The following is a 22382-nucleotide window of genomic DNA, read 5'->3' on the forward strand; positions in this document are numbered from 1 at the left end:
CTGCCTTGGCCTCCCAAAGTGCTGGGATTACAGGTGTGAGCCACTGCACGCGGGCAGATTTTGCATTTCTAAGCAGCTCTCAGATGATGCCAATGCTGCTGGCCCACAGACTACACTTTAAGCAGTGAAGTTCTAGACTATGGTGCCTTGGTCTTGGCACTGATCATCCCCATCAGGCTGAAAATCCTCACCAGGTCACACTTCTTCAAGGCCCCTCCTTGCTTTTTCCTTTGTCATCTTGTGTGGGGGCTTCTTTTTCAGTAGGGTAGAGTTGGGAGCTTCATGAAAAAGAATTACAAAAGGAAGAGAGATTTAATGTCTTGTTTGATGACATTTCTTTTTCTGAAAAATGGAAATGAAATAATATACCATGTTTTAAGTTCCTTCTAGGGTCATGAAGATGAGAAATACAAGTCAGTAAATCACATAAAAAGTGCCCAGCTGAGGACAAACCAGCAGCATTCTGGCCTCGATACTCCTTTGAGTTTTCTATCAGAAAAGTGTACATTTTGAAGTAATGAAAATACACTAGGAACTTTATTGGAGGAAAGGGCACCTACCTCTAATGAATGAGCCTCCATCTCATCCCCAAGACACCTGTGGATCAGTTTAGATTCAATTAACATTTATTGAACATCTACTATAAAAATAACAATAGCCAGTAGCTAATGAGGGTTTCTTATGTGCCTGGCTCAGTTTCAAACACTTTTGTGTACATTTAATCTTGCTATCCACCCTTAATGTATGTAACTGGCCCAAAGTTGCACAGATAATAGATGGCAGAGCATGAATTCAAATCCAGTCCTCTCCCCTACTGACTCCAGCTGCTTAACTCACTGACTGTGTACCTCCACTTCTGGGATGAACTGGGAGTATTCAGAGAAACATGCAATATTGAACAGGAATGCAAGTAATTTGGCCACTATAGGGCTGGTGCTTTACAAACAATATCCCACTCAATTCTTACAACAACCCTTTGAGGTAAGAGGAGTCTCCCATTATAGAGATGAGGAAATGGGAGAGTGATCTAATAACCTTCCCCAAGTCTCGCAGTTAGCAAGTGACATAGCCAAGCCTAAAACTCAGGAGTTTCTGACTCCAAAGCCCATACTTCTCTCATTAGCCCTTGAGGGCTTTATTACCAGCCTGTCTAAGTCTATTTGTGTTGCTATAGTAGGAATACCTGAGGCTGGGTAATGTATTAAAAAAAAGAATTTATTTGGCTCACAGTTCTGGTGTCTAAAAGATTGGGTATCTGGTGAAAACTTCAGGCTGCTTCCACTTGTGACAGAAGGTGAAGGGGAGCTGGCATGTGCAGAGATCACGTGGTAAGAGAGGAAGCAAGAGAGAGAGGGGAGGCACTAGGCTCTTTTCAGCAACCAGCTCCCACAAGAACGAACAGAGTGAGAATTCACTTATCCTCCACGCAGGGAAGGCATTAATCTATTCATGAAGGATTAACCCCTGTGACCAAAATGGCTCCCATTAGGCCCCATCTCCAACACTGTGGATCAGATTTCAGCACGATATTTGGAAGAGACAAACATCCAAACTACACCACAGCCATATGCAACAGCAGTGTGACATTCTTACAGGGATGGAGTCTTCAAGAATTTGTTCTCTCAGGGCACACTCCTGCTCACAGCCCCACATGCCAGATGAACTAAATGTTTCACCTGCCTGAGGGAGGGGCTGTGTGATCTTCCCAGCCCCGATGAGGGACCCAGATGTTTGCACCAGGACTTTAGTTTCTGGGTCTTAGAAGAGGTGGGTGACAGCAGTTGCATAATCATATTCTCCATCCCCTATTAACAAAAGTTTATATGTGAAATTGTGAACTCTGTTTTTTTTTTTTTTTGAGACAGAGTCTCGCTCTGTCACCCAGGCTGGAGTGCAGTGGTGCGATCTCGGCTCCCTGCAAGCTCCGCCTCCCAGGTTCGTGCCATTCTCCTGCCTCAGCCTCCCGAGTAGCTGGGACTACAGGCGCCTGCCACCACGCTCGGCTCTTCTTTTTGTATTTTTTTAGTAGTGACGGTGTTTTACCATGTTAGCTAGGATGGTCTTGATCTCCTGACCTTGTGATCCGCCCGCCTCAGCCTCCCAAAGTGCTGGGATTACAGGCGTGAGCCACCGCGCCCAGCCGTGAACTCTGTGTGTTCTATGTGTATCCATCGATGATCATTTTTAGCGAGCAATGTCAACAGCTGTGTGGTCAATGACTGTGGAATCCCAACACAGTGAGGGTGGGACCCAACTGGCCCTCGGATTTCTGGAATTTGTTGCTGTTACTATTTAGGACGCTCTATGACTTGTTCTTTTTTTCTGCAAAAGATCAAATGGAGGCTGTTAATTAAGGCTGTTGCTTAACTAAGATGACAAAGTAAGCCCTTGGGAAACAGGGCCATTTTACCCTTTGGGCAGGGATAATGATCAAGAGACTTATCTGGTAAGCACAGACCCTGACCGATTAAAATGGATACCAGAGGTAAACAAAAAGTACAATTATACTAGGGTGCACCAGCTGACCATTTGCTCTGTCTTTGGGTTCAAAGTTTTACAAGGTCCTATGAAAATGCTTAAGACTCAACAAAACAAAAGGAAATATGAATGTTAATAATGTTTTAATTAAATGTCTCTAAATCACAACATATCAACTAGCTAATTGCAACTAAACTCTTAAGTAGTTAGGTATAAATTTGACTTAATGTAGGATAAGTGAGTCTTTGAATATGGTTGCTAGGCAGTGGAGTGGGGTGAGAATGCCTCAGGCTTGCAAAGACCCACAATCTGCCACGGAGGAGGGTAGAATGATTAAACAGTCACTCTCGAGTCAAAGCTCTCCTTTGGAATTCTGTTCTGCTTCTTCTGTTTTTCTTCTGCATTGATCCCCTTCCTGTTATCAGCAGGTAAGTAAATTCCCCATTTTCTGAATAGGGATGAGGGTAAGCCAGTGGGGGTTGTAAGAGGGACACTGGACCGCAGTGAGAGATCTGGCTTCCTTCCCCGGATCAATCGATTCCTTCTCTGGATCATTTATGCTACACGTATTTTCTGAGCTATGCTCTGAGCTAGACCCTGGTGATATCACTAACCAACTGTGTGGCCAGACAGGTTACTTGACCTATTTAGATGTCAGTTTCTCCACCTGTAAGATGAGGGACCTAGGTGGTATTTCTGATTCTTCTTAGCTGACATTGCCCAGAACTAGAATTCATGCCGGGGGCTATAGTGGAAACCACTGCACATTCTTCTTGTATTTTCAGGAAAGTAGATCACTCTTTGTATGGACAGCTGGGCCCAGGTCCTTAAGAGCTGCAGACCCAGGGACTGGGCCTAAGGATTTCCATTTGAGGGTAGTGGGCTAGTGAGGGCTCATTGCTCTGCCTCTGCCAAGAGACTGCCACATCTTGCCTGACCAGGGGCCCTTTTCCCTTGGGAAGGCACCTCCTCAGTCGCAGGGGGATGAGGCCTGATGCTAGCCCAGCCTAGCACAGCCATCCTGACTATCAGGAAATGGCCAGTGGGGAGTAGGGTGTGGCAGGACCTAAAGTGAACATTTATAATTTGAGAATCCTGGGAAGCCTTGCCTGAGGCTTATGAAACATGTGAAATTAACCTTTTTTTTTTCTTTTTTTTTGAGACAAGAGTCTTGCTTTGTTGCCCAGGGTAGGGTACAGTGGTGCAATCTTCACTCATAGCAACTTCTGCCTCCTGGGTTCAAGCGATTCTTGTGCCTCAGCCTCTGGAGTAGCTGGGACTGCAGCCTCACACCACCATGCTTGGCTAATTTTTGTATTTTTAGTAGAGAAAAGATTTTACCATGTTGGCCAGGCTGGTCTTGAACTCCTGATTTCAGGTGATCCACCGGCCTAGGCCTCCCAAAGTGCTGGGATTACAGGTGTGAGCCAACACACCCATCCTGAAATAGGTGAAATTAACTTTAATCATGTATTTTTTGTAACTCAATATATCCTAATATTATCATTTCAGCTTGTAATCATGTAAAATTATTGAAATATTTTCACATTCTTTACTTTTTCAAATGAAGTCTTTGAAATGTAGCTTGTATTTTATGTCTATGGTAAATCTCCATCCTGAGTAACCACATTTCAAGGGCCCAGTAGCCACAAGTAGCTTGTAGTCATCATCTTGGACAGGGCAGCTCTAAAGAATTCTTGGGGAAGCTTCAGGGAGGTCGTGAACCCCTTGAAATTGGTGGCAAGTTTTTGTTTCTATGTGCACTGTGTATTTGTGTGTGTGTGTGTGTGTGTGTGTGTGTGTGTATGTATGTATGTAGCTTTATTAGATTTTCAGAGGTATTAGTGACCCCCCCAAGAATTAAGATCCACTGATTGAATGGAAAAATTTCAAATTTCTTAGTGCCAAATCTTGTGATATCCCAAACTTGGCCTTGCGGTGCTGGGTGGGGTACCCTGTCCACCAATTTCCAATACTCCTGGCTGGCTCTGAGTGTGGAGTATGTACTTTGTGTACAAACACAGGGGTTTTCTAACCCTTGTGTATGTGGATCAGAAAACACGGTTTCCAGAAGAATGGGAGGGACAACCCAGGAGTTACTGGAATGCAAGGAAAGCCATCGCAGGCGAGAGGGGACATTTCTTGCCATTGGCAGACCAATATCATTCCTAGGATCTGTTTTTTTGTTTTTTTGTTTTTTTTGACAGGGTCTCACTCTGTCACCCAGGCTGCAGTGCAGTGGTGCGATCTTGGCTCACTGCAACCTCTGCCTCCTGGGCTTAAGTGATCTTGCTGCCTGGGCCTCCCAAGTAGCTAGGACTACAGGCTCACGCCACCATGCCCAGCTAAGTTGTGTATTTTTAATAGAGATGGGGTTTCACTCATGTTGCCCAGGCTGGTCTTGAACTCCTGAGCTCAAGCAATCCAACGGCCTCGGCCTCCCAAAGTGCTGGGATTACAGGTGTGGGTCACCGTGCCTAGCCAGATCTGTGATTTAAGATGATTTTCCAGATCACCAAGGACATAGAAATAATGTTAAATTCAACGTTATGAAAGATAGATGTAAAGGGAAGAACGTAGCTGCTTGAGAATGGTATGCAGGTGGGTTTCAGTTCTCACCCGTTCTCTCTCTTAGACCCCCTCCCTCCAAACATAAACATCAGCTTTTGAATCACATGAGATGACTTGAAAACAAAGCGACTTTTGAGTGGCCTTGACTCTCCTCATCCCTCGAGGGTGAGTTATTCCCGGAAGAAATTCTGTCAGAGAGAGGGTACACCCTCTACACCAGGGTTCTAAAACTGCTGTCCATGAATGGGCTTCATAGCATGTCGGCACTGTTGCTGGTGGTGTACACATCTGCAAGAAATTTTCTGGGGACAGAATTCTGAGTTAATACATTGCCAAAAGAGGTCTGTGACCCTTCGTAGGGTCCAACCACCTGTCCACATCCTAGAAGCAGGGAAGGTTAGCGCAGTGTGTCTGGGTCTCCATTTCCCCTCCGGTCCTGGAGGGTCTCATGCAACTTCCCCAGGCGACCTTTTCCCCATGGAGAGCCAGGAAGAGAAGCCATCTGCCTGTCACCTGTGTGCTCAGTGAAATCATAAGAGCCTGTGAGCTCAGAACCCAGGCTGGAGCAAGAGAATGGCCTGCAGAGTCATCTCCAAACCCCTTATCCCAGTCTCCTGGGCCACTGGCCTTGTGTAATTGATAATTTTTTTTTTTTTTTTTTCAGAGAGAGTCTCACTCTGTTGCCCAGGCTGGAGTACAGTGGCACAATCTCGGCTCACTGCAACCTCTGCCTCCCAGGTTCAAGAGATTCTCCTGCCTCAGCCTCCCAAGTAGCTGGGATTACAGGTGAGTGCCACCACACCTGACTAACTTTTGTATTTTTAGTAGAGATGGGGTTTCACCATGTTGACCAGGCTGGTTTTGAACTCCTGACCTCAAGTGATCCACCCGCCTTGGCCTCCCAAAATGTTAGGATTACAGGCGTGAGCCACTGTGCCCAGCCTGCGATTGATAATCTTGATGCAGCTCCAATCTGGGGCTGTATGGCCCACTATCTCCACTGTGCCTACTTGTTTTTAGTCTTGGGGGTTCCTGGGTGCCTGATAATGAGCCCTTGCTCCAGGCAAAAAGCGTGAGGATAATGAAATTTTGTGTCAGCCCTTTCAGATGCAGATACAGAAAATGAGGACTTTGAACTCAGTTGTTCTCATTCTCTCATGTTACAGATGGGAAAACTGAGGCTGGAGTGGTGAAGGTACTTACCCAAGGACACACAGACCTTAAGCAGAATTCAGCTCTTCCCACGGCCTGATACTGCCTCTCTTGCTCTTTCAGCCCACAGTCTACCTGGTCCCCAGTGTCCTCAGATGGCTCAGGCAGGGTCATGCCTGATTAAGAACACTAGAGTGTAACAGACCTCAGCCCAAATCTCAGCTCAGCCATTCACTACTTGTGAGATCCTACACAAATTATTTTTTACTCTGAGCCTCAGTTTTCTCAGTCTGTAAAATGGGGATAATCAGACCTATGTCCTGAGCTTATTCTAAGGACTAGATTAGATAATGTATTAGAGCATTTGGCACAGGGCCTAGTGTGTAATAAGTGAGGAGATTGTAGTTGTTATTTAGGCCTCTCCTCCCCTACCCCCCAGCAAAATCCCTAAGGCATTGGTCCTCTGAAAATGTCCACATTTATCTGTCCTGGGTTTTATTCAGGAAAGACGTTGCCAGGTGACTGGCTGATGAGCACTGGGGGTCTATGGCTTGCCTGCCGTGTGTATCTTTCTCTAGAGTGTGGGCTCGGGGAGGACACACATCACTCTTGTTTCCCACTATGTGTCTCCAGAGACCAGCTCAGTGCCTGGCATAGAATAGATACCCAGTGGATGTCTGTTGAATGGACAAATATTTAACTGGTGGCCTTCAGTGTTGTAGTGGGCTGAATAAGGGGTCCCAAAGACATCAGGTCCTGATTTCTAAAACCTGTAAATGTTATCTCATAAAGAAAAGGGGTCTTTGCAGATGTGATGAGCGTTAAGGATCTTGAGACGGGGAGGTTATCCTGGATTATCTGGATGAACCTTCAGTGCAATCATGTGTATCCTTATAAGAGGGAAGCAGAGGGAGACTGGAATACACATGAGAGGAAAAGGTGATGTGAAGACAGAGCTGAGAGAAATTTGAAGACACTGGCCTTCAAGCAATACAGCGATGTGACTACAAGCCAAGGAGTGCTGACAGCCACCAGAAGTTGGATTCTCCCCTAGAGTCTCTGGAGGGATCATGGCCCTGCTGAAACCTTGACTTCATACTTTTGGTTTCCAGGGCAGTGGGAGGATACACTTCTGTTATTTTAAGCCACCAAGTTTGTGGTAATTTGTTACGGCAGCACTACAAAACTAATACAAGTGTCTTTACCCAAAGAAGTTAGTAACATGGGAATTCTAGGGACTACAGAGCCTTACATTTTCGAGGGTAGAACCAAGGGAGCTCAAAAATTCTTTAATTCTATGTTTCCATTTTTTTCTCCTATAGATAGTGCCCTCCCTCTGAGAAGCTGCTGACAAAGTCTGACAATATGGCTCAAATAAGAATCCAGAGGGCATGGATGGTTGGAGTGGGCTCTCTCTCATACATTAAAGAGAAGAGAAACAACCAGATGACTTGTTAACTAAAGGGGAGAGTGATACTTAAATTAAGAAAGCTGAGCTGCACGAACTGATTTATTCATTCAGCTGATATTTACTGAGTACCTACTATGTGCCAGGCACTGTTCTAGGCCTCGAGGATGCAGAAGTGAACAAGACAGGGGAAGAAAAGCTCCTGACATATGGAGCTTACATCCTAGTTGGGGGAGACAGGCACACACAAGCAAAACGAATGTTCACCCCTGACAGTGGCAGCTGGGGCAGCAGCAGTTCTTGCTATGACATCTCCTTTTGCCTCCAAAAGCTTCACCCATGGACGAGACACAAGCAATTTTCAACCGATGATCAATGCTCTTACCAAATGGCTGGTTTCCCAGCATAGAGTCCGCCCCACCAGGGCTCTGAAGACCTCCTCGTACACATAAACATCATTCTTCCCTCCCTCTTTCCTCCTGCCCCATCAGAATTGTTTGCAAACTTGTTGCTAGACCCTCTGATGAAGTTGAGAGAAACTGAGGCAAAATCCCCCATCACTAACTTTTTCAAGGATCCCTTAAAAAGTGAGGGGCAGAAACAGGAAGACTTTTGGGATTAAGGTATTTCTTTCCCAACTGGCATTTTGAAGTTTGTGAAATGTTTAGTGTTTTCAAAGCTATCAGAAAAGGCATTCAGAAAGAGGGGCTCTGGTTATGTGTTTCTGAAAATTGACCTGAGAAATGTGAAGGGGTGATATATGGGAGAGGATACTCGGTGTTAGGACTGGGATACCAATGGTTAGAAGTGACAGAGTGACAGAAAGGCAGAGTCCAGTTCAATTTGGAAAGAGCTCCCTGGCTGTCAGAGCAGTCTAATAATGAAACACAGAGCTCAAACATGGCTAATGGCCCCTCGAGGGATTGTTAGACAGCAGTGAAGCTTCTGAAGGAGGAATTAACTAAGTGACCTTTATGGTCTCTTGCAACCCTGAGGAGGCTATGATTTAACTAAACATGACAGAAAATTGTAATATACTCAAGTTGAATGTGATATACTTGAAACTTCATGTGCCAAACAATATAGTATTAATGTGTTAAGAAACTGACAGGAACAACAGTAGTAGGAAACTTTACCACATTTCTTTTTCTATAAAAGCAAATGAGAACATAACTATAATTGAGAAAGTTTCTATACATTCTTAAAGGTTGAAATAAAACAGACATCTTCTGTCCACAATGTAATAAACCCAGACATAAATAAGAAAAACTAAACAGTAGTAGATACCTTTTCTTTTTTTTTTTGGGGGGGAAGAATCTTTTATTGTTTAAAATTTTTTAAATTTTTTATTATACTTTAGGTTTTAGGGTACATGGGCACAATGTGCAGGTTTGTTACATGTGGATCCATGTGCCATGTTGGTGTGCTGCACCCATTAACTCGTCATTTAGCATTACGTATATCTCCTAATGCTGTCCCTCCCCCCTCCCCCCTCCCCCCACCCCACAACAGTCCCCGGAGTGTGATGTTCCCCTTCCTGTGCCCATGAGTTCTCATTGTTCAGTTCCCACCTATGAGTGAGAACATGCAGTGTTTGGTTTTTTGTCCTTGCGATAGTTTACTGAGAATGATGGTTTCCAGCTTCATCCATGCCCCTACAAAGGACATGAACTCATCATTTTTTATGGCTGCATAGTATTCCATGGTGTATATGTGCCACATTTTCTTAATCCAGTCTATCGTTGTTGGACATTTGGGTTGGTTCCAAGTCTTTGCTATTGTGAATAGTGCCGCAATAAACATACGTGTGCGTGTGTCTTTATAGCAGCATGATTTATAGTCCTTTGGGTATATACCCAGTAATGGGATGGCTGGGTCAAATGGTATTTCTAGTTCTAGATCCCTGAGGAATCACCACACTGACTTCCACAATGGTTGAACTAGTTTACAGTCCCACCAACAGTGTAAAAGTGTTCCTATTTCTCCACATCCTCTCCAGCACCTGTTGTTTCCTGACTTTTTAATGATGGCCATTCTAACTGGTGTGAGATGGTATCTCACTGTGGTTTTGATTTGCATTTCTCTGATGGGCAGTGATGATGAGCATTTTTTCATGTTTTTTGGCTGCATAAATGTCTTCTTTTGAGAAGTGTCTGTTCATGTCCTTCGCCCACTTTTTGATGGGGTTGTTTTTTTCTTGTAAATTTGTTTGAGTTCATTGTAGATTCTGGATATTAGCCCTTTGTCAGATGAGTAGGTTGCAAAAATTTTCTCCCATTCTGTAGGTTGCCTGTTCACTCTAATGGTAGTTTCTTTTGCTGTGCAGAAGCTCTTTAGTTTAATGAGATCCCATTTGTCAATTTTGGCTTTTGCTGCCATTGCTTTGGGTGTTTTAGACATGAAGTCCTCACCCACGCCTATGTCCTGAATGGTATTGCCTAGGTTTTCTTGTAGGATTTTAATGGTTTTAGGTCTAACATTTAAGTCTTTAATCCATCTTGAATTAATTTTTGTATAAGGTGTAAGGAAGGGATCCAGCTTCAGCTTTCTACATATGGCTAGCCAGTTTTCCCAGCACCATTTATGAAATAGGGAATCCTTTCCCCATTTCTTCTTTTTGTCAGGTTTGTCAAAGATCAGATAGTTGTAGATATGCGGCATTATTTCTGAGGGCTCTGTTCTGTTCCATTGATCTATATCTCTGTTGTGGTACCAGTACCATGCTGTTTTGGTTACTGTAGCCTTGTAGTATAGTTTGAGGTCAGGTAGCGTGATGCCTCCAGCTTTGTTCTTCTGGCTTAGGATTGACTTGGCAATGCGGGCTCTTTTTTGGTTCCATATGAACTTTAAAGTAGTTTTTTCCAATTCTGTGAAGAAAGTCATTGGTAGCTTGATGGGGATGGCATTGAATCTATAAATTACCTTGGGCGGTATGGCCATTTTCACGATATTGATTCTTCCAACCCATGAGTATGGAATGTTCTTCCATTTGTTTGTATCCTCTTTTATTTCATTGAGCAGTGGTTTGTAGTTCTCCTTGAAGAGGTCCTTCACATCCCTTGTAAGTTGGATTCCTAGGTATTTTATTCTCTTTGAAGCAATTGTGAATGGGAGTTCACTCATGATTTGACACTCTGTTTGTCTGTGATTGGTGTACAAGAATGCTTGTGATTTTTGTACATTGATTTTGTATCCTGAGACTTTGCTGAAGTTGCTAATCAGCTTAAGGAGATTTTGGACTGAGACAGCTGGGTTTTCTAGATATACAATCATGTCATCTGCAAACAGGGACAATTTGACTTCCTCTTTTCCTAATTGAATACCCTTTATTTCCTTCTCCTGCCTGATTGCCCTGGCCAGAACTTCCAGCACTATGTTGAATAGGAGTGGTGAGAGAGGGCATCCCTGTCTTGTGCCAGTTTTCAAAGGGAATGCTTCCAGTTTTTGCCCATTCAGTATGATATTGGCTGTCGGTTTGTCATAGATAGCTCTTATTATTTTGAGATACGTCCCATCAATACCTAATTTATTGAGAGTTTTTAGCATGAAGGGTTGTTGAATTTTGTCAAAGGCCTTTTCTGCATCTATTGAGATAATCATGTGGTTTTTGTCTTTGGTTCTGTTTATATGCTGGATTACATTTATTGATTTGCATATGTTGAACCAGCCTTGCATCCCAGGGATGAAGCCCACTTGATCATGGTGGATAAGCTTTTTGATGTGCTGCTGGATTTGGTTTGCCAGTATTTTATTGAGGATTTTTGCATCAATGTTCATCAAGGATATTGGTCTAAAATTCTCTTTTTTGGTTATGTCTCTGCCAGGCTTTGGTATCAGGATGATGCTGGCCTCATAAAATGTGTTAGGGAGGATTCCCTCTTTTTCTATCGATTGGAATAGTTTCAGAAGGAATGGTACCAGTTCCTCCTTGTACCTCTGGTAGAATTCGGCTGTGAATCCATCAGGTCCTGGACTCTTTTTGGTTGTTAAGCTACTGATTATTGCCACAATTTCAGAGCTTGTTATTGGTCTATTCAGAGATTCAACTTCTCCTGGTTTAGTCTTGGGAGGGTGTATTTGTCAAGGAATTTATCCATTTCTTCTAGATTTTCTAGTTTATTTGCATAGAGGTGTTTGTAGTATTCTCTGACGGTAGATTGTATTTCTGTGGGATCAGTGGTGATATCCCCTTTTTCATTTTTTACTGCATCTATTTGATTCTTCTCTCTTTTCCTCTTTATTAGTCTTGCTAGTGGTCTATCAATTTTGTTGATCTTTTCAAAAAACCAGCTCCTGGATTCATTAATTTTTTGAAGGGTTTTTTGTATCTCTATTTCCTTCAGTTCTGCTCTGATTTTAGTTATTTCTAGCCTTCTGCTAGCTTTTGAATGTGTTTGCTCTTGCTTTTCTAGTTCTTTTAATTGTGATGTTAGGGTGTCAATTTTGGATCTTTCCTGCTTTCTCTTGTGGGCATTTAGTGCTATAAATTTCGCTCTACACACTGCTTTGAATGTGTCCCAGAGATTCTGGTATGTTGTGTCTTTGTTCTCGTTGGTTTCAAAGAACATCTTTATTTCTGCCTTCATTTCATTATGTACCCAATAGTCATTCAGGAGCAGGTTGCTCAGTTTCCATGTAGTTGAGCCGTTTTGAGTGAGTTTCTTAATCCTGAGTTCTAGTTTGATTGCACTGTGGTCTGAGAGACAGTTTGTTACAATTTCTGTTCTTTTACATTTGCTGAGGAGTGCTTTACTTCCAACTATGTGGTCAATTTTGGAATAGGTGTGGTGTGGTGCTGAAAAAAATGTATATTCTGTTGATTTGGGGTGGAGAGTTCTGTAGATGTCTATTAGGTCCGCTTGGTGCAGAGCTGAGTTCAATTCCTGGATATCCTTGTTAACTTTCTGTCTCATTGATCTGTCTAATGTTGACAGTGGGGTGTTAAAATCTCCCATTATTATTGTGTGGGAGTTTAAGTCCCTTTGTAGGTCACTCACGACTTGCTTTATGAATCTGGGTGCTCCTGTGTTGGGTGCATATATATTTAGGATAGTTAGCTCTTCTTGTTGAATTGATCCCTTTACCATTATGTAATGGCCTTCTTTGTCTCTTTTGATCTTTGTTGGTTTAAAGTCTAGTTTATCAGAGACTAGGATTGCAACCCCTGCCTTTTTTTGTTTTCCATTTGCTTGATGGATCTTCCTGCATCCCTTTATTTTGAGTCTACGTGTGTCTCTGCATGTGAGATGGGTTTCCTGAATACAGCACATTGATGGGTCTTGACTCCTTATCCAGTTTGCCAGTCTGTGTCTTTTAATTGGAGCATTTAGCCCATTTACATTTAAAGTTAATATTGTTATGTGCGAATTTGATCCTGTCATTATGATGTTAGTTGGTTATTTTACTCGTTAGTTGATGCAGTTTCTTCCTAGCCTCGATGGTCTTTACAATTTGGCGTGTTTTTGCAGGGGCTGGTACCGGTTGTTCCTTTCCATGTTTAGTGCTTCCTTCAGGAGCTCTTTTAGGGAAGGCCTGGTGGTGACAAAATCACTCAGCATTTGCTTGTCTGTAAAGTATTTTATTTCTCCTTCACTTATGAAGCTTAGTTTGGCTGGATATGAAATTCTGGGTTGAAAATTCTTTTCTTTAAGAATGTTGAATATCGGCCCCCACTCTTCTTCTAGCTTGTAGAGTTTCTGCCGAGAGATCAGCTGTTAGTCTGATGGGCTTCCCTTTGTGGGTAGCCCGACCTTTCTCTCTGGCTGCCCTTAACATTTTTTCCTTCATTTCAACTTTGGTGAATCTGACAATTATGTGTCTTGGAGTTGCTCTTCTCGAGGAGTATCTTTGTGGCGTTCTCTGTATTTCCTGAATCTGAATGTTGGCCTGCCTTGCTAGATTGGGGAAGTTCTCCTGGATAATATCTTGCAGAGTGTTTTCCAACTTGGTTCCATTCTCCCCGTCATTTTTCAGGTACACCAATAAGACGTAGGTTTGGTCTTTTCACATAGTCCCAAATTTCTTGGAGGCTTTGTTTGTTCCTTTTTATTCTTTTTTCTCTAAACTTCCCTTCTCGCTTCATTTCATTCATTTCATCTTCCATCAGTGATACCCTTTCTTCCAGTTGATTGCATCGGCTACCGAGGCTTCTGCAATCTTCGCGTAGTTCTCGATACTTGGCTTTCAGCTCCATCAGCTCCTTGAAGCCCTTCTCTCCATTGGTTATTCTAGTTATCCATTCGTCTAATTTTTTTTCAAAGTTTTTAACTTCTTTGCTATTGTTTTGAATTTCCTCCTGTAGCTCAGAGTAGTTTGATCGTCTGAAGCCTTCTTCTCTCAACTCGTCAAAAGTCATTCTCCGTCCAGCTTTGTTCCGTTGCTGGTGAGGAACTGCATTCCTTTGGAGGAGGAGGGGTACTCTGCTTTTTAGAGTTTCCAGTTTTTCTGCTCTGTTTTTTCCCCATCTTTGTAGTTTTATCTACTTTTGGTCTTTGATGATGGTGATGTACAGATGGGTTTTTGGTGTGGATGTCCTTTCTGTTTGTTAGTTTTCCTTCTACCAGACAGGACCCTCAGCTGCAGGTCTGTTGGAGTTTGCTAGAGGTCCACTCCAGAACCTGTTTGGCTGGGTGTCAGCAGTGGTGGCTGCAGAACAGCGGATTTTCGTGAGACCACAAATTCAGCTGTCTGATAGTTCCTCTGGAAGTTTTGTCTCAGAGGAGTACCTGGCCGAGTGAGGTGTCAGACTGTCCCTACTGGGGGGTGCCTCCCAGTTAGGCTGCTCGGGGGTTAGGGACCCACTTTAGGAGGCAGTCTGTCTGTTCTCAGATCTCCAGCTGCGTGCTGGGAGAACCACTACTCTCTTCAAAGCTATCAGTCAGACAGGGACACTTAAGTGTGCAGAGGTTCCTGCTGAATTTTTGTTTGTCTGTGCCCTGCCCCCAGAGGTGGAGGCAGGCAGGCCTCCTTGAGCTGTGGTGGGCTCCACCCAGTTGGAGCTTCCTGGCTGCTTTGTTTACCTAAGCAAGCCTGGGCAATGGCAGGCGCCCCTCCCCCAGCCTCGCTGCTGCCTTGCAGTTTGATCTCAGACTGCTGTGCTAGCAATCAGCGAGACTCCGTGGGCATAGGACCCTCCGAGCCAGGTGCGGGACACGATCTCCTGGTGTGCCGTTTTCCAGGCCCGTTGGAAAAGCGCAGTATTAGGGTGGGACTGACCCGATTTTCCAGGTGCCATCTGTTACCCCTTTCTTTGACTAGGAAAGGGAACTCCCTGACCCCTTGCACTTCCCAAGGGAGGCAATGCCTCGCCCTGCTTCGGCTCGCGCACAGTGCGCCGCACCAACTGTCCTGCACCCACTGTTTGGCACTCCCTAGTGAGATGAACCCGGTACCTTAAACGGAGATGCAGAAATCACCCATCTTCTGTGTCGCTCAGGCTGGGAGCTGGAGACCGGAGCTGTTCCTATTCGGCCATCTTGGCCCCACCCCCAGTAGTGGATACCTTTTCATGTGTCCAGTCTGTTCACAGTAACGAATCCCTGTCCCTTCTCTTCCATAACTCCTTCTCCCATATTTTGGTTTTCAGCAACAACTTAGTACAATAGGATCCCACTTCCCTGGCCTTGACTGATTGACTTAAGATTGGACACCTGATCCAGATGGGCCAGACCTCCTTCCCTGAAAATCTAGAATTGAGGCACAGAGACAGGAATATCATCTCTCAGGTGGCTGGGCCTACAATATACAAATTTGAGAACTATCAGTGATTGTGATCTGCCATGTGAATTCAAGAAAGAAGAAATTGGTTGGCAAAAAACAAAACAAAACTCCAAACCACTATAGAAGCAATGAAATAGGCCAGGCATGGTGGCTCACATCTGTAATCCCAGCACTTTGGGAGGCTGAGGCACGTGGATCACCTAAGGTCAGGAGTTCAAGACCAGCCTGGCCAAGATGGTGAAACCCTGTCTCTACTAAAAATACAAAAATTAGCCGGGCATGGTGGCGGGCACCTGTAGTTCCTGCTACTTGGGAGGCTGAGGCAGGAGAATCACTTGAACCCAGGAGATGGAGGTTGCAGTGAGCCAAGATCGTGCCACTGCATTGCAGCTTGGGTGACAGAACTAGACTCCGTCTCAAACAAACCAACCCAGAAACAATGAAATAGATACATAGGAGCGAGCAGAGATGAGAGAGAAGCTCCTGATGATTTACCAGTTGCTGATTTATGCCCTTTTAAGAGTCTCGATGCATTTTTGCTCTTGGAGTACACAAGGTCCTTTATATCCTTATAACAATTCCCATCTTTCACTTAAGTCAGTTGGGGTTATTTTCCTTGCGATCAGAGAATTCTGACTCATAAGAATAAACAAACAAACTTCAAACCATTTGAAGATTTTAAAATTCTCTTTTAAACAACCCTTAGGTCAAGAATTAAGTCAAAGCTGAAGTTACAGAATGTTTAGAAAATCATTAAAATGAAAGTAGTAGAAACTGCAAACTAAGGGATGTAGTCAAAGCTATATTAAGAGGAAAATTCATAGCCTTAAAAACTTAGAGCATGGAGCTCTGGATCCAGATGACCTGTGTTAAAATTCCTTTTCTATTAATTAAAAAATTACAATATATAACATGATAAGACATGAATACTGAAGCCATCTTTGAGGGATGGGCAGGATTGGGCTGCCTCAGGGCATTTTGGGGTTCTCAGGTTACACTGTAGAATAGAGACAGTGTATCCCAAGCACTTGACTGCCTTCTCCTCTCTCCACAGACAGAGCTGTTCCTGGCTTGGGCTAATGGCAGGATGAGGTCTGGGTACCATCTGAGTATCTCAGTGCTAGTGCAGGACAGGAAAGCATAAGGCTACCTTGGTGTGGGGGGGGTGACTGCCTCCTCACTTGACTGAGGGGTTAATGAGGCAGGGGAAGGATTTCTGTGACTTTTATTGGCTTGTGAGGCTAGAGCTTAAGAAAAGGAGACCACTAGACCTGAAACTATACCCCTTGCTTACTGATATCCCACATTCCATGATCAGAAGGCAAATCATTTTTCTTTGCTGACTTCTGGGTTAACAGGGCTCCATACCTGAGGGTGTCAGTTACTTTCTTATTTTTGTAGGTGGAAGATGGATTGCAAACAACATGTGATTCTCAGATGGTGAGTGGGAGAAAAGGGCAACCACGTGGTCTGATAAGTTGTGGAATCCTTGTGAGGGGATGGGATCCCAGGAAGTGTGCATCTCATCACAGAGAGAATCAGTTATCTGGTAAGAACAGGAGGCAGGAAGGAGCACCTTGATCAGGCCTGGGCTCCTCTGAGGTCTGCCAGGTTCCTGCATTTTATTTTATTTTATTTTATATTTTATTTTATTTTATTTTTGTTTTATTTATTTTTGGGTTAAACAGTGGAAAGTTTATTAGTCTCTCTCTCCTTGCCAGAGAGAAAGAGAAAGAGAGAGAAAGGTCTGCAAAGGAAAAGGCAGTGTGCCAGGACAGATTTTATAGGCAGGCTGGAGAAGGCAGTGTCTGATTTATGTTGGGCCCACCGATTGGTTTGATCAGGTATGACGTTTACATAGCACGCGGGGAAGGCAAGTTGCCCCATCCTAATCTTATTACGCAAATGGGCTTTCCAGTTGATCACCACCATCTTGTTTGCTCTTTACTGTACACGGGCTGATAAAGAGAAGGGAAGGTGGAGCCACCATCTTGAACATGTCTAGTTCCTAGTTCTTGCTGGCATTCACCTGTGCAAGCTCCCAGCTATGTCTGGAGCTAGACTTTACAGGCGGTTCTTTGTTAGAAAATGGTTTGCAGCTGCTTTTCATTAAACAGAAAAGCCTTATGAGGACTCCCATACCCTTACTATTTGCCTAAGAGATTTCTTCTTAACTCCTATATCATTCCCCTCTCTGGAGTGGTAACACTAACTGGTGTTAGGGGGTGTTCGGTGATGACTCTTCCTGGCTACTTCCTACTGAAAAGGGGCGTAATGTGGGGAACAGCACCTAGGGCTCCTCCTGGGGTTGATCTAAGGGTCCTCGGAAGAAAGGCGTGTCCATGCGTGGTTCGGTCTGCAGCACTGTTTGGAGTTTGATTGCTGTCAGCCATTCCAATGGGTTGTAACACTGGTTTGCCTCCACCAGATGTTGCATCACTTTTTGTTTCTTCCAAGCTGCAGATCACCACTTGATTCACAGGAATAAGAACGGTGAGTAGATGGTTTCCAAATTCTGGAGGAACCAGGTAGAGAGAAACAAACATGCTCCAAATTTTGTTCATAGGAGTGTACCTTACTCAATTATTGAAGGCCATAATTAGTTCAAAATAAGTTTCCTTGATTCACACCACTGATTCTACCTTCCATTCTCATCTTGATCCCTTATGAGAACACCCAGCTACATTGTCTGGGGTATATGCCATGGGGTTCGTAGTCTCTTGCCAAGAAAGAATTCAGAACATGGACAGATGTGGGTGGGTTAAGGAGCGGAAAGTTTAATAGACCGAAAAAAGGAGAGAGGAGAGCAGTTCCTTGCAAGAGCGAGACGACCAAAACCGGTGCCTGCATTTTAGCCTGTTGACCTTGAATTGGAGGAGATGTTGCCCTGCTCTTCTCCCTCCGGAGCCAGATGTGCTGTGCTCTGCAGAGTGTTTGGTTTTGTGAAGTTGAAAATCCAGTACACTCAGAACAGCGTTGCCACATCTAGATTCAGGATGTGTAATCTCCTCCTGGGTCCTATGGCAGCCATCTGGGTTGCCTGTCACCCTATCCTCTGTGGTATATTTTGGTCCTAACCACTATTAATCCATAATATCTTAATAGCAAACAAATTCATTCTTATCAATCATCTACCAAGTGCCAGATGCTGAGGACACAGTGGTGAGCAAAGCAAAGTCCCTGCCTGTGTGGAATTTACATTTCTGTGTGGGAGGCAGGCAACACAAGAGGACAAGCACAAACAATATTTCAGAGAGTGGTAAGTGCTCTAAATTTCAAAGCAGGGTAGGAGGCAGAGAATGATAGAGGAGGGGACAGTTTTAGGTCAGATGGGGACACTTGAGCGGAGACCTGAACAATCTGGAGAGAGCTTTGGAAGATCTGAGAGGAGCATTCACCTCAAGGGGACAGCAAGTGCCAAGGTCCCATGGCGGGAACTAGCTTCGCACAATAGTTAGAAAAGTGAATGAAGGGCAGAGGGAGTTGACACAGTCAGACTCTAACAGAACAGATCTGATAGAACTGGCTTTCAATAAGGTAGGGAATGGCTGTGCTTGCTTCACTTAACTATGTGGTTCTAAACCCAGTGGGCCAATTTAACCAAATGGCATTCTGAGATGAGCACTGGACTGAGAGTCGAGAAAGTGACAGTCTAGTTCAGCCACTATTTTGCTGTGTGACCTCAGGCAAGTACCTTAACCTCTCTGTGCCTTAGTTCCTCATCTATAATACTAGAAAAGCAGGGTCCCCTTGAGTTCCAAATCTCTGGAGTTTATAACCAGGTACTGTATTTCAAATGCAGACAACTAGGCAGTTATTTGAGAGAGAAGTAGAAGAATAACCAGGAGGAGGGAAGGAAGAGGAGGAGGTAGAGACCCTTCCAGACTCCCTTCCAGACTCTTAACTTCCTTGACTCTACAGACACCCGGTGGATGGGGGCATGTGAGAATATCTGCCAAGATACCAAAGGAGGCATTTTATAGAGAAGAGGTGAGGGTGCGTTCCCTTACTGATCCCAGTGCCACACAGCAGTGCCAACAAGTCATTTGGGAACTAAGTAGAGTCTGAAACCCATGTCATCATGAGGGCTTCCAGGAATAAATGAAAGAAATAATAAAAGAGCCAACCAGGAGAGACTTGAACCTGCCCAGGGAAGAAGCTCTGGGAATTAATGTCTTCCAGGGCTTGGGATATTTTTTGCCAAATAACGAGAAAAGTGGAGAGAAGAAAACAGGAAGATGGACGAAAGTCCTGAGAGCAGGAGGAAAGCTTCCAGCAAGGCCCCACCCATGAAGGGAGCCAGCTGGAATGACTGTCGTCAAGGGCTAATGGGAAGCACATCCGGCAGGCTCAGGTCTAGGTCTCCTAGATAAATGGCCGTCTTTGCCTTTTCTCATGAGGCTGGCAATGCACGCTTCAGTTGGTGATTTGTGGGCACAGCAACATTCCAGGGATGGGGACAGCACAGGTCTGAGCCATTCTTTGGAGTTAAACACACCCAGGTCCGAATTGTAGCTCACCTGTGTGACCTTGGGCAAGTCATTTAACCCATCACATGGGGAAATACGGGATGCTGTCACTCACCTCTGGAGTTGGTATAGGAATTACGTTATAGGGAGTGGAAAGATAGTACCACCCTTCCCCACCTGGGTCTGAACCAATTGTTGAATAAGATAAAAGAGCCAGCATATGGAGGCCCCAAATCACCTGCCTTACAACAAAGGCCAGGTTGTATAACACGTAGCTTATATCTACAGGCCAGGGGATTCCCTGACATGTAGCCCCAGAGTTCACAGACATACCTGGCCGCCAGCATCCCTGGATCTTCACAGCCCCTGTAAAGCTCATAGGGTGAGACAGTAAAGCCCCCAAAGGGGATGAGGTGGTGGGAAGAGGCAGGGCCGTGCATGCCCAGTTTCTCCTGCCAGTTCCCCACTCAGATGCTTCTCCCACTAAAGATGTACTGAGGTGAAGAGCCGGGAGTGTCTCAGCAGGCTGAGCTCGCTCCCCATGGAAGGAAACCACAGAAGCAGGGGAGTAATTTAAAGAGATCATATGAGGAAATCTAAATGATGTGCTCACCCCAGGGCCTGGTATCTGATGACACAATAAATAGTAGCTTTAAACATCTTCAGCCTGGCTTGGTTTACTCAATGCTTTCATGCAAATATTTATTGAGTGTGCACTTTGTACAGAGTTTGTGCCAGCTACTAGAGAGGGTACAGGAAGGCAGCCGATCCCAAGCTCTTAACTACCCCTACCAGTCTGTTGCTGCTGTGACCATTGCTGCTCAAACTATTTCTTATTCCTGGCTAATGTTTATTAGTTGGATCCTACACATCAGGAACTCACGTCTGCTGCTTCTGTATATTATCTCATTTAATCCTCAAAACGACGCTAAGGAGTGGTTATGATTAGAATCTTACTTTGGGAGGCTGAGGTGGGCGGATCACATGAGGTCAGGAGTTCGAGACCAGCCTGGCTAAGAGGGTGAAACCCCGTCTCTACTGAAAAAAAAAAAAAAAAAAAAAAAAAAATTAGCTGGGTGTGGTGGTACACGCCTGTAATCCCAGCTACTTGGGAGGCTGAGGTAGGAGAATCGCATGAGCCCAGGAGGCAGAGGTTGCAGTAAGCAGTGATCATGCCACTGCACTCCAGCCCAGGCAAAAAAAAAAAAAAAAAAATCCTACTTTGCACTTGCAGAATATGAGACTTTAGCAGTTGAAGTGTCTTGGTCACGGACTCGTTGAGGCTAAATGCAAGGCAGGCCTGGAGCCGATGGGTTATATAGCAAAGCAGGTCGATGTGAGATTACCAGATTTGTCCCTTGGCAATTTCCTTAAGTGTCCACCGCACATCATAGGCAACAAGGGCCCAGAGGTTCCCAGGGGTGGCTTTGGAGTCCCACAGCCTGGCTGCAAGCATGAGAGCCATGCAGGTGAGGTGGCAGATATTCAGCTCTTCAGGACATTTCCCCAACCTTTTGGATGTGGCTTCACTTCCCCATGAAGGGCATAAACTTGGAAGACATAAAACAGCTCTAGGGGTGGGAATGAAAGTAAATTAGGCACAAATTTCGAGAGGCAAAGGACCATTGCAGTAGTTTGGCAGGCCGAGGCAGGAGGATCGCTTGAGCCTAGGAGTTTGAGACCAGCCTGAGCAACATAGTGAAACCCCATCTCTACAAAAAATTAGCTGGGCACGGTGGTGTGCGCCTGTAGTCCCAGCCACTCAGGAGTCTGAGGTGGGAGGATCGCTTGAGTCCAGCAGGCAGAGGTTGCAGGGAGATGAGATTGCACCACTGCACTCCAGCCTTTCTCAAAAAAAAAAAAAGGCAAAGGACCAGCTTTGAAACCAGCACTGCCTAAATGCAGCTGTGCTGTTCATTGTGAACTATGGAGAATCGTGGGTTTTGGGTTGCACGGTTGCTTGATTGTCCCTTTAGTCAGTGCTTTGGTTCCTTTCTCAAGGGCAGGGCCGTCATCCTCTTCTGATGTTCTCCCAAGCCAGCCTCTAGCCCTGCTGTGTTCAGGAGGGACCATTTGGGCAGTACAGCTCTGTCGCTTATGTGAGGTCAGACAGAGGCCTCCCCAAACATAGCTCTCTGAGCTTCCTGGGACCTGCACGTCCCTCTCACTGTTGTACCACAAGGATCCACTCTTCTTCCTGGCTGGTGGGGGCTGGGGGTGGGGGAGTTTCTCAGTCCCAAAGCAGAAATGGCAGTGCCTGCTGGGAAAGAATCACCTCCCGTTTGTGAGGTTTCCTGGGCTGCCCTCCCTACCCAATTTTCAATAATGCTGCTAACGAGCCAGAGAGAGGAACCAACATAATTCACAGCACACAGTTATTAAAATGAGCAGACCTGCACAAGAAGACACACACATAATGGGCGCTCTAGGTTGAAAAACAACATACAAACTAACCAGGACACAGAAGTAAGGGGGTCACAGTTCACTGTTCACTGTGTGTCTTAGATTCAGCTTCCTGAGGGGCAACTCGGAGACAGGGATTTGTAAGCAAATGGTTTAACTGGGAAATGGTCTCAGAGAGCACC

This window comes from Nomascus leucogenys, chromosome 22a (assembly GCF_006542625.1).
Source record: "Nomascus leucogenys isolate Asia chromosome 22a, Asia_NLE_v1, whole genome shotgun sequence".
NCBI classification, from domain to species: domain Eukaryota; kingdom Metazoa; phylum Chordata; class Mammalia; order Primates; family Hylobatidae; genus Nomascus; species Nomascus leucogenys.